Source organism: Lagenorhynchus albirostris, chromosome 17, assembly GCF_949774975.1.
Source record: "Lagenorhynchus albirostris chromosome 17, mLagAlb1.1, whole genome shotgun sequence".
NCBI classification, from domain to species: domain Eukaryota; kingdom Metazoa; phylum Chordata; class Mammalia; order Artiodactyla; family Delphinidae; genus Lagenorhynchus; species Lagenorhynchus albirostris.
In genome coordinates this window covers 1,536,371-1,549,151 of record NC_083111.1, presented here as the reverse complement: position 1 = coordinate 1,549,151, position 12,781 = coordinate 1,536,371, and positions in this window count along the sequence as shown.

Sequence of the window (12,781 nt, the reverse complement as noted above, 5' to 3'; positions counted from 1 at the left end):
TCTGATTCTTGAATTAGCTGTCCAAATGAATCTTAAGATTTGATGAAGTTTCAGATGTGTCCTTTGCATTGTAAGAAGAAAAAACAATTGAGGCAAGGTACCATATTTAGATGTCATATAGGAAACTCTGTAACTTCAACTTTATCTCATGCTGCATTAATGAGTATAAACTGTTAATATATAAACCATCAAACAAATATTATGTTTGAGCACAAAAAGGAGGAGGAGGAGGAAAATGGGCCTTGAAACACTAGCAGATGTTGAAGTAAAAGGGAACATTCTGCACATGAACAAGCACAGCTACGTGGTTTTTATGCAGGTTTCTACTGTCTGGAACACATGCTCTCAACACAGAGGAGCTAATGCCAGCCATTTCTAGGGACCAGGATGAAATCTTAGTAAAGTACTTAATCCTGTCTGAGAACAAGGAGATTAATGTTCAAATAACATTTGGGCTTTCTATTTGCAAATAAAGAATTTGAAAAACCTTTTATAATATACCTTTTGTATATAATAATATAATAAACCTTTTGTATAATCTTTAAATCTCTACCTTTGGCATTAAAAGCATCAATGTGTGAACTGGTCCTGGAAGAGACAACTTAGTTTTGATGGGACTTAAAGTAATATCAGCCATGATTTTGGAATTATGTTATTTGATTTGTTTCACCTAAGAGTTCTGAGCATTCGTGTTCAAAGTATATGCTATTTCACTTTCAAACAAATGCATTTAGGACAACCTGGATTTCAATACCTTATAAGCAATAAAATTTTCCTATCAGCTCATATATATTGGCACTGTTGCTATGAGATCGACGTTTAAAGAATATGAAAATGCTAATCAACTAATAAAGGAAACCTCAACTGAAATGAAAGTTGGGAAGGGAACTTTCATCCCTACCACTTGTCAATTTCCCCAAACAGGAAGAGACCTACCATGACTCCCCAACAGGAAGAAGGTTGCTACTTTAATACCCCAGCTGAAGGAAGAAGATCTTTTCTGGCCTAACAACAAGCCTGGCCAATGGAAAACGCCGCAGCTCAGCCAATGAGAACACACCACCACCCTGAACTCTTACTTTCCTCCAATAAACTTTCATTTAGAGCAGCCCCTCCCCAAACCCCCTTTTCTCTAGAAACGCAAGCCCTGTCCTTTGCTCTCTGGAGCCATAGCTTGTGTTTTCCAAACTGCAATCCTTCTGACTCTTCCAGAATAAGCTCATTTTGCTGGTGAGATAACCAGCTGTTTTATTATTAAAGTTGACAAAAGGCTTTGTGGGGAAATAAATCTTCCCTGGAGTTCTCAGAGCTCCTGCAAGAAGCCTTAGTCTTTGGAGACCTGAAAATGCATACAACGTAAAATTGGGAGACATCTGCCTCACTTCCCCTGAAAACATTTTACTCTTTGCACGATATGAGGATTAGATCTGTAGTCACTTGTCAAGTTTATTTCTCTGCTCCAAAAGGGTGATACAACTTCTTTCATCTCCCCGAGATGGACAAATGGTCACAGCCCACACTAGCTCTTAGGTTACACCCCCAAATGTCAGGAAGACCAGTGAAGGTCCCTTTCTACATATTTACATTTTAAAGAGACATGATACTTGGAATTTGGAAACACCTCTAAATTGTAAACATCTGCATACATAGGGCTATATGGCTCCTGGCGTAACCTGATTACATTCCAAAGGGCTGGAGTTAGGACTCAGGACAGATGTGTTTCCCAGGAGGCTCTTCTGAGAGGGGAGGGGGACAGCTGCCTCTTCATAAGCAGAGAATGAAGGAAAAATTCCCTTGGCCTCTCATGATTTGGAATAAGGGTTAAAGCACGTGGGAGGGGCAACTAACCAATTTTTACTCTGGAGTAGTAAGACATTTGCCTCTGACCCAGAACACTTCAGGCGAGCAGTCGAGACAGATTCAGCACGGAAGACTGCTAACAGCCCTCTCAAACAGCTCTCGAGACCTCATCCACAGCTCTGTTTACTCTCTGCCAGCCACAGAAACCCACACTGACGCAAACTTTTATATTTGTACAACCTGAGAATTACTAACTAGACAATCCCCAAAAAGCTATTGCTGAATGTGACTGCATGCAAAGTGAAACATAAAAACCCAAGGGAAAAATAAGACGATTCACATTGTTAAAGCCGGCAAGCTGTTTCTAGGGGCTCTACATTTCCTTTTCTCATTGAATTACTGCATTTAGAGCTTGTCCAAAATCACGCAACTTGTAAGTTATTGGGTGTCATGCTGATTCCTTTCCCTTAATCACCCTCCTACTCTATTATCCAGCTTTTATAATATACCAGGATTCAGATAAGTTCATCATTTGTATTTGCACATAAATATGGTGCACAGCAACACAACGCATGAGATATATTTATGATCTCCATTTCACAGATGGAGAAACTGAAGCTTAGAAAGACTACTTGCAAATGTACCCAGTTAAGTGGCAAACCCAGGAAATCTGACTCTGGAGACAATACTTTTAACTGCTGTCTCAGCAGGCAAAACCATTTATTCCTCAAGTCTCAGCCCAACCTCCCTGTCCTTTTGGAGAGCCTTTCCCGATCTCCTAATTCAACGGGATGACTTTCCTCAGCCCCTCTGTTCATCCCCACCTTTACACGGCTCATCACATGCTCTAGTCACCTGTGTGGACAAACACCTCTACGGTATCACACGTGAAGTCGAGCAGGGCTGTAAGGAGACCAGGCTGATCTCGCTTTCTTATGGCTGAACAAATACATAAGACTCAGGCGGAGCCACCAGATAGGGGCACACGGGGCCAGGAGGCATATGCGACACAATGTCTAACTGCTGATCCCCAGTTAGAATCAGGATCTAATTCCCTGAGGAAATGGCTTTTTAGGTGAGGCTGAACGAAGGAAGCAAACAGTTGGAAAGAAGCTGGAGGAAGATGTGTCCTGTGAGGAGGGGTTAGAGGTCGATGTGAATGATATTTGAGGCAGAAAGACCGTGTTGTGGGAAAACTTTGAGATGAAAAGCAACTGAAAAACGGCCAGTGTGTCAGGCGCGTCCTTCACGAGGGGGTGGAAGCCTGGGCAGCTGGGCAGCGGGGCGGTGGCCAGAAGAGTTTTGGAGCAGGACGATGGCGTAAAGGGCCTCTCTCCTGTCCTACACCTCGGCTCCACTATGACATAGGCAGTATCTCACTTACATTTGTTTTCTCCTTGCTGAGAAGAGAGTCCTCACGCAACAGGCATGGCACTGTTTATTGGCTAAATGGTTGTGGTCAAAAAAGCCAGCTTATCAACGAGCCCTGCCCTCTTGCTACTACACCATTCCCACACTCACTATAGTTGTTCAAAAGCTGGCATTCAAAAATTCTCTGTAGATAATTTAACAAAATATATGCACCCATGGAATAGAAGACCATAGTGTGTGCGGGGCATACCCACGTGCGCCGAGCCGCCTTGAGCACCAGTGACTTAGGGGAGCGTGAGATGGCCTCTGCGCTTAGGGCTCCAGAGTCAAGCTGATGAACGACAGATCTTGAGATGGATCTATGGGGTGTGCGGGGTGCATATGTGGGGTGCACTTCTTGTGATCACTGCTTAACAAGCGGGCTTGCTCATTTCCTCAAATATGACGTAAAGGCCATGGAATGAAGTTGGATTATTTTAATTGCAGCCTGTAACCCACCCTTTCCATAGGAGAGATTTCTCCTTTAATTAGGATACAGAGCATAGCTCTGCGCTTGGGAAGAGTGTGTGGTCTGGCGGAGAACAAACTAAATCTTGTATATATAATTTCAAATCTTAAAATATTAACCAATTTTCCTAGCCTAGAGCTTTGAGATATACACATGCTCAAATGCCGTCACAGAACCTTAATGCATTAGATACAATTTCTCTATCAAGAGTTTCTTTATTAACAATCAGGAATTAACATCTCTAGAATGGTTTTTGACTCAACAGGGGAGCATCTGTATAAAGATGCCGATGCCTTTAGTGCTTTATTTTCTATGTCGGCTATATGGGGATTCCCGCAGTTTCTAGATTCTCTTTAAACTGCCATGTGAATATCCAAGCAAACACAATGGCAAACAAAGAGCATCTGCAGCAATGAGAAAAATTAACCTTCTGAAAAGCTACCTGCTGACACCAACGCTCATTGGCAGTGATGGGTCTTCTTTTAATCTATCACAGGAAAGAAGAACCTATGCAGGTGACTCAGATCAATATATCTGTGACGGCAGCTGGGAAACCACTTCTCACTGTTAATGGCGCACTGTTTGGTGTAGAGCAGAATTCTTATTTCAAAAACATTATTCACGTATTTTATTAAAAGAGAAAAAACCTTCTTAAGGTAAGCTGTAAAAACGACACACACATATGGTATATGTATGTATGTACATATAGTACACATACTTCCAAAGGCACATGGATTGTCTGGAATGAGCAGAGGTGTAAGAATCCCAGGCGTGCTCGGAACGAAGCCTGGCACGCGAGTCGTTCTCTCCGCTCAGTCAGCTGTCAGCATTGACATTACTGGTACTTCTTTCTAGTGGAAAATGTGTATTCTTATGTAGTATTTAGACTGTAGCTTATAAACGCACTCCCTTCTTAGGTTTGATTTGATCGCCTTTGCTTTTTGTTTACATTTTCAAAGTGTCTTGGAGTTAGCTGCTGTCTTAGAGTGTCTTCTTGCTCTGACTCTAGTATACCCATAAGCATATGCTAGGAACAAAGGACTTCTGTGAAAACTACCGTACTGGTCTGGCTGCTTTGGCCAGTCAGCACGTGCCCCTGAGCCGAGGGATTTGAGGTGCTGCTGGGAGGAGGGGCTTCGTGCCCACGGCCCAGCTGTGGGGCCTCCTGGCAAGACAGTGGCCATCTGAGCCACGGACCTATGCATCAGCCCCCCCGCCCCCTTCCTGGTTTACCTGTGCTGCTAGCAAGCAGAGGTGGAGGAGAAATAGATGGTTGTGATGGTGAATGTTGTGTGTCAGCTTGGCCGTGGTGCTCAGATACGTGATGAGACGCCATTCTTGATGTCTCTGTGACGGTGGTTTGGATGAGATTAACGGTTAGATCTGTGGCTATTTCAGCAAAGCATATTGCCCTCAATTACATGGGTGGGCCTTGTCCAGTCAGTTGAAGGCCTGACTAGAACAAAATAATGACCTCATGTGAGTAAGAAGGAGGCTGCCCTTGGACTTGAACTCAGCTTGGGCTCTTTCCTGGGGCTCCAGCCTGATGACCTTCAGACTTGAACTGCAGACTTCGGACTTGCCAGCCTCATAATCACATGAGCCCATTCCTCAGAACATCTGTCTGTGTGTTTATACACATACTACCGCTTCTGTTTTTCTGTGGTTGCTACACACACCGCACTAAATGCTCCTCCTTGAGGGCTGCTTGAATGTTCCGGAGCCCTTGCTGCTTCTTGTACCTGTTGAGTCTGAATTAGAGCTGCCTAGAACTCTGCACCAATCTAATCCTGAACACGTTATTACAGGTGTAATTACTACAGGTGTAATTATTACAGGTGTAATCATCTAATTTAACAGTTTTACCTTTTTCACTTTTAGGAGTTAATCTTTAACATGATAATGATAGACATTCTTAACTTTTTTAAGCTACGGATTCATTTCATTACTTTTCCCCATTATTTCATAGATTTTCGGATAGAAAAGGGGGTGGACAACTCACACCTTGATCCAGTCTTCCACATAATCCTAATAATCTTAAGTTAATTTGTCAGTATTGTTAGGTCATAATTTTTTCTTGATTAGGTGTTCTCTTCAGTAATATGACAGTGTAAGTTATTTTCCTCTAGGAATAGTAAAGGTGTATGATGCTACATATTGAAAAGTTTCTGTAGAAGTTCTTTTCCAAGTAATAATTCTTATAAATGTAGTACTTATGTAGTCTATTATAAGATGAATTATGTTCTCCCAAAATTCATGTGTTGAAACCCTAAAACCCTGAATCTCAGAACATGACTGTATTTCGAGACAGGGTCTTTAAAGAGACATTTATGTTAAAAGGAGGTCCTTGGGGAGGGCTCTAATCCAACATGACTGGTATCTTTCTAAGAAGAGGAAACTAGGACAGACGTGGACAGAGGGAAGGCCATGTGAGGACACAGAGAGAAGATGGCCGTCTAGAAGCTAAGGGGAGAGGTCCCAGAAGAAACCAGCCCTGCTGACACCTTGATTTTGGACGTCCAGCCTCCAGAATTGTGAGAAAATAAACTCCTTTGTTTAAGCCACTCAATCTGTGGTACCTGCTTAGAGCAGCAACACAAACTAACACACTGACAAAACAGCGCGGATGCCCAATTCTACACGCAGTTCTAAAGGCTACACACTAGGTGCACACAGGACACTCCAAGGAGCAGATGGGCACAAGCACAGTCTGGGACCTCACAGATACTGCCTACGTGAGCTGCCCTGAAGGTGGGGCTCCTGAGCATGTTTTGCTTCCACGGTCAGAATCCCCTGGGCTTGTCTCAGACCTCTGGCTGCACCTCCTCCATCTCCTTTGCCCCCTGGCCCTCATAAACAAGGCTGGGTTCTTGTCTCTTCTTCCAGGGGTTCTCGCCCCCCCCCCCCCGCGCTTACACAGAAGGCTCAGTTACTACCTCGGCTTTAACTGCCACCAGCAGGCTGTAGGTGACCGAAGGTCCAAGTGCACATGCCGGTTCTGTTCCCAAATACCCAAGCACCCACTTGACGAGGACCCCATCAAAGTCGCGAAGCCTCTTCCACCTACCAGTGGCTTCTGGCTCAGCTGGTATTGACACTCCTTCCAAGCTCTCAAACCGGCACCTGACCAAAGTCTTCCAATTTCTTTCAAATACTTCTCTCTTTCCGTCATCACCATCTGTGCCCAAGATGCAGCCTCACCTGCACTCCTGCAAGTCACCTGAATAGCCAAATAGTCTCTTTACCTCTCTGGACTTGTCCTCACACTTCAACTGACAGATTTTACAGAAACCACTGAATATGTTAGTCATGGCACTGTTGAAAGTTCTTCAGTCATTCCCGGTACCCTTCCTGTGGCTGCCAGCCCCACCCCAACTTAGCACTACTTTCTTCTTTCTGTTCATATTATGTCAACTCTTCCTTTAATGTTTCACCCAAACTGGTTTGTCCTGCCTTCAAGTGGGTCATGCTCCCAGCTCCAACTGTTATGTGTTATGCCAGCCTGGCACTCTCCCTTCTACTCTCCTAACCTGGTGACCACCTGCCCTCACTCTTCCCCTGACCCTCTGCTCGTCTTCTGTTAATGATGTCACCCAGGTGCGCACTTGTAGATCTGTCTACCTATGTGGATGGCTCCTGTGTTTGTATGTCTAGGATCAAACTCTCCCACAAACTCCAGACTCTAGCCTACTGCCTAATTCATTCCACCATTAAACATGGTTATGTAATAGGCACTTCAAACTGAGCATTCAGAAAAAAAAGAAAAAACTGTAAAACTTCCCAATTCTGGCCCTTACGCTGAACATTTCTCCATTTCAGTAAATGTCTCCACTTGGCCAGGCCGAAGCACTAGGGATCATCGTGAAGCCCCCGTTTCTCTGACATCTCAGATCAAACCCATCAACAGGCCTACCTTTCCTGTCTTCACAGCATAGCCTAGCTGAGCTTCTGTTTAGCTCAATTCCAGACACCATGGTCAGTGTCTTCACAGCATAGCCTAGCTGAGCTTCTGTCTAACTCGACTCCAAACGCCATGGTCCTGCACACAAGCTCTCTCACCTGGATTTTTCTGTTGTTCTCCTAACCGGTTTCTCCGATTCCATTCTTATTTTCCTACAGCCTAACCTCCGCTCCGGAAGACTTTTGAAACAGCCATTCCACTGTGTTCAGAACAGGCATCAGCTCTCCATTGCGCACACAGTAAAATCCCGAGTCTTCAGTGCAGCCGGGGAGGCGCTGTCAGTCTGGCCCTGCATCTCCTCCAAGGCTGCGTCCTACTGCTCCCTCTCTCGTTCGCGGCACCATGGATCCTCAAACACCCCGCGCAGGCTTCCCTGCCCGGCATGCGTACAAGCTTCTCCTTCTGCCTGGAAAGGTACCCCCCTCTCCCCACTGCCTGAATACTGACATGGTTTGCTTCTCTGCTTGATCCAGGCCTCTGCCCAAGTCACACTCCCCAGAGAGGACTTTCCTGAGCACAGTTAAAAACAGCACCATTGACACTCTATGCCTCCACTCTAGTTTTTTTTTCTTCATAGCTCTTCTCATTACCTGGCCTTTTATTATGTATTTTTATATCTGTCTGTCTCTCTCTCTAGTATATAAGACACCTGAGGAAACAGACTTGGCCCTTTTGTTCTCTGTTAAAAACCTCAGGGTCTGGAGGTTTGCATTACAAATGCTCAATTTTATTACTTGAATGAAAGGCACTCATTCAGGAATGAACAGATGCATGAATGAATGAATGAATGAAGACTGGTATTATTAACATTGTAACTGACTAGACCCTGTTCTCAAGAAGAATGAGTAAGAATAGACAAACAAGTAAACCAAAAAGGGCTCTAAGGTAACATATGTGCAACACTAACGTCTATATTTAGGGACACAGGATGTTAGAACTGAAAGAATTCTTCTTATCTTTGGAAACCGCAACCCCGAAGGTTTTGGATATGTGTCTAAGATGGAACAGTTAGCCAATAACTTTCCTATTGCTCAGTAACCCAAACAATGATGTTTTCCTGCAGTGGCGCTATAGTGTATAGAAAACACAGCCGTGAGGATTTTTACTCAATGCTTTTGAGTAAAAAGAAGGAAACAGTCCTCTTCCGAGGACTTTGTATCATTCTAAATGGCATTCCGAAATCTGAGTTAGGGCACTTCCTATAGGTCGTGATAAAAAAAAAAGAAAATAGAAATGATGTAATAACTCACAAGGCACATCAAATGGTTTATTAGAGTAATTCCAGATACGGAGAGTAAACAAGATTTGAAGGAACCTGGGCACAGGAGAGGTTTGGGGGTGTGAGGCCAAGGAAATGTGTCAGAAAAAGGCCTCAGCGTCCTATGAGTCAGAGAGCTGCCTTTCTGAGAGGTCAGAGTGTGTACAGGGCGCCCAGGGGCCCTGCCAGCACTGAAAGAACTGAAAACTCCTACATTTGAAGCGAACTTAATCACACCACCTGTTCACACACAGGCTCTACAGGAACAACGTTCACAGCCATCCACATTCTGTGAGTGCACTCTGGGAAACCCAGACTCCCTAGATGTCTATATCAGGTATCTCCTGAAATGGAAGAAGATGGGTATCCTAAAGGAAGGTGGACGCTCAACCAATTCCAGCGTTTTTCCTGGTACCAATCCTGATTGAAACATATTAGTTTCTCATTTCAGTCAATATTCATTCAACAGCTACTCATTCTTCTACAGTTCGAGGCAAAGAGCAGAACAGACAAACTTCCCTGTGCAGCACAGTTTATTTTCTAGTTTGGTATTTCTTTAAGTCCAAATAATTAACTATTCCAGAACATCAGTGATACAGCGATGTACGGGGAGTATTTAACGGGGCACAACAATACCTCACTACACCTGAGGTACCAGCAAGAGGGGACACATCAGCACAACACTGACAGCGTGCCCGCCCCCTCTGAGGCTCTTGTGCTTTCTTGCTCTGCAGGCGAGTTACAGGCACTGAAGCTTTGTCCCAGGTCTACACATCCTGTTCAGCGATTACTCGGTAAATGGTGCTGTAAGACTCAGCAAACCTGGCGTCTTACCTGTTAAAGACACAGCTGTACCTGGATCCCTATACACATCACAGCGTGTGAGTGGCTTTTATGTCACTTTATTTTCCACATCCCATAGAACAAAAGGCTGCAATATTTATATAGGAATCATCTAGCTAAGTTCATTGTATTCTGATTATTTAACTGTAAAGGTTGATCTTTACCCTTTTGCTCTTCTAAACAGAAGCCTTGCGAAGCAAATGTCAAACAGCACCAGAATCAAATTCTCCTGATCAAATTGGTCACACTTTGGAATTATATGTCATATTTTCCTGGTAAATAGACTGAACCTTAGGACACAGCCCTGCTCCTTCAACAAGAAAAGGGTAAAATTGCTGTGCTTAATTTAAAAAGAACATAAATTGATGTTAGCAACAGATAACATGAAATACTTGGATGGTAATTAAAAGTTAAATTACTAGGAATAAGACTAGAGTGTGAAGTTCATTAACTTCTGAAATGACGAACATAGCCTTACGTTTCAATGTTATTTAATTGTGTAACTAGAAATCACTCTATTTATCCTACATTTAATTCTCCAGATGACTTTAAACAGCACATGTTATAACTCTGCACATAAAACGTATCGCTTGAAATCGTCAGCGTTTTTGAGCTTCTGAGTCCCCAGAGAGTTGAGTTGTTATGATATGAGCTGCTCATTTCACTGTGCATCTAATGTGTGCAAAAGGGGAGGGTTTGGTTTGTCAGTTAAAACAAATAAATAAATAAAGATAATCAAGGACTTTCCCTGCTCTCAAAGGCAGTATAAAGAAGTAAAGTTCTTCGGGGCTTCCCTGGTGGCGCAGTGGTTGAGAGTCCGCCTGCCGATGCAGGGGACATGGGTTCGTGCCCCGGTCCGGGAAGATCCCACGTGCCGCGGAGCGGCTGGGCCCGTGAGCCATGGCCGCTGAGCCTGCGCGTCCGGAGCCTGTGCTCCGCAACGGGAGAGGCCACAACAGTGAGAGGCCCGCGTACCGCAAAAACAAAAAACAAAAAAAAAAAGAAGTAAAGTTTTCCAATATAGTGAATATGTCCTGAGCTTTAGGGAAATAGTGTGAATCACTGATTCTCTAATTAAACCAATAAACCAGTAAATCAATGGCATACCATTTAGAAATATGGGAGGAGGTATTTTTTGCTACTTGAGTAGGTTATTTTTCTCTTTTTCTAAACCAATTCAAAATATGGGAAGGCAGCTTGTATTTAGAAAATATGACAAATCTAGGTGCGTGCTACCTTAGTCCTTCTTAGAAACCCAACTTGTTACCCTTTTTAAAAAAGAGTCTGTTTATCAGAACTAACATTAACTTCATTCACTAATATCATTCCATTCTGTCCTAATGTATAAATGGCAGTCTTCTGGATACTACGAATAAAAATATGAATGAACAGGCACATCTTGTTTTTTTCCTAAAGAAGTTTACAGGTCTTAAAGGTCCACAATATAAATGCCATATTTGTAGGGGGCAAAGGAGAAAGTAGGGAATAGGCAAGTCATCAGAAAAGGCATCACAGACATGACATTTGCAATGAGACCAGCAAAATAGGAAGTGGAAAGCCAGGGGACACAGAGGGATAGAAGGAACACGGTAGTTAGCAGGACTTCCATGAACATAAAAAAAGTTGTACGATAGTTACATTTTTTTCTTGTGATGAGAACTTTTAAGATCTACTTTGTCAGCAACTTTCAAATATGCGCTACAGTGTTACTAACTACAGTCCCCATGCTGTGCATTACATCCCTAGGACTTATTTATTTTATAACTGGTAACAGATGGCAACTAGACTTACTGGGGTGACCATTTTGCAGTGGGTACATAGAATCACTATGTTGTACACCTGAAACTAATGTAATGCTATATGCCAACTATACCTTAATTTAAAAATAAAAAAATAAAACAGAACAAAGAAAAGTATGAAATAATTTTTTGAATTTGGTGTGGAATGTTGTCTCTGAAGCCTAGACCAGGAGATGAGATAGAAAGGGTGAACTGGGCGAAGAGGGAGCATTAAAAGCTCTGATGGTCTGGACTCAGGTTACAGTGGGAGGAGGTGAGTTGAGTATTTAGGCAGGAAAGTAATATGCTCAGGGGTATGTATCACAAAGGCCACTCAGTGTGGAAGATGGTATAGACGGTGAGGATTCTGGAAGCAGGAAGACAAGTTAGGTATAAAGTGAAGAGCTTCCAAAGTAGGACTGAGGAGGCAGGAGGGGACCCCTGACTACAGGATTGTACTCAGGCTCATTGTTCAGGATTTGGGGGTCATTTTGTATGGGGGGGATGGGCTCCAGCTAGACCCTAGGGCACCTCTCTCAGGACAAGTGACCTGGGCCAGTGCTCTGACCTCGCTGCTGTTTTTCAGTCTGTCATCTGCACAGCTGTACATGGAAGCTGGGATACTGAGGGCAGGTGGAAACGAGCTAACTTTCAGACTATTGGCTGAGTGGTTTTATTCATGAAAACAGAAGAACAATGTTAGGAGAAAAGTGCAGGAACTGTAAGTTCGGATATGATATCGTTCATTTGGAAGTGGTCTGTAGGCCTAGATTTTGAGAGACAGACCTTAACCTGATAAATGTTTGGGACAGTAAGTAAAAAGGTAGGTGTTGGAAACATGCGAATGGCAGTAATTACTCAGGAGAAAGAGAACCAGAACAGAAGAAACTGATGTTGCGTTAGCAGTCAGAGCAAGAAAGACACAAATACAACCCGAAGAACGGTTACGGAGAGGTGAGAAAAGAGAAGAGAATTTTTAGACAGGAAAATAAATTAATAATGTTAAATCCTTGAGTGGGATGAGGTAAAACTAGTTCTGAAAACAGGCTACTGGCTTCCATAATGAGGAAATCATCAACGACCTCAATCAGGGCCGGTTCAGCTGAGTCATGGGGCAGAAGCCTAATTGTATGACTTGAAAAATAAACTGCTTTTTGCCTTATTAAAATAATGGAAAATTGCATTACAAACTTTTTTTTTACTGATTATGAAATTAAGAAACAATTGTAACGAACAGCAACAAATTCTCCAACCTAACCTAA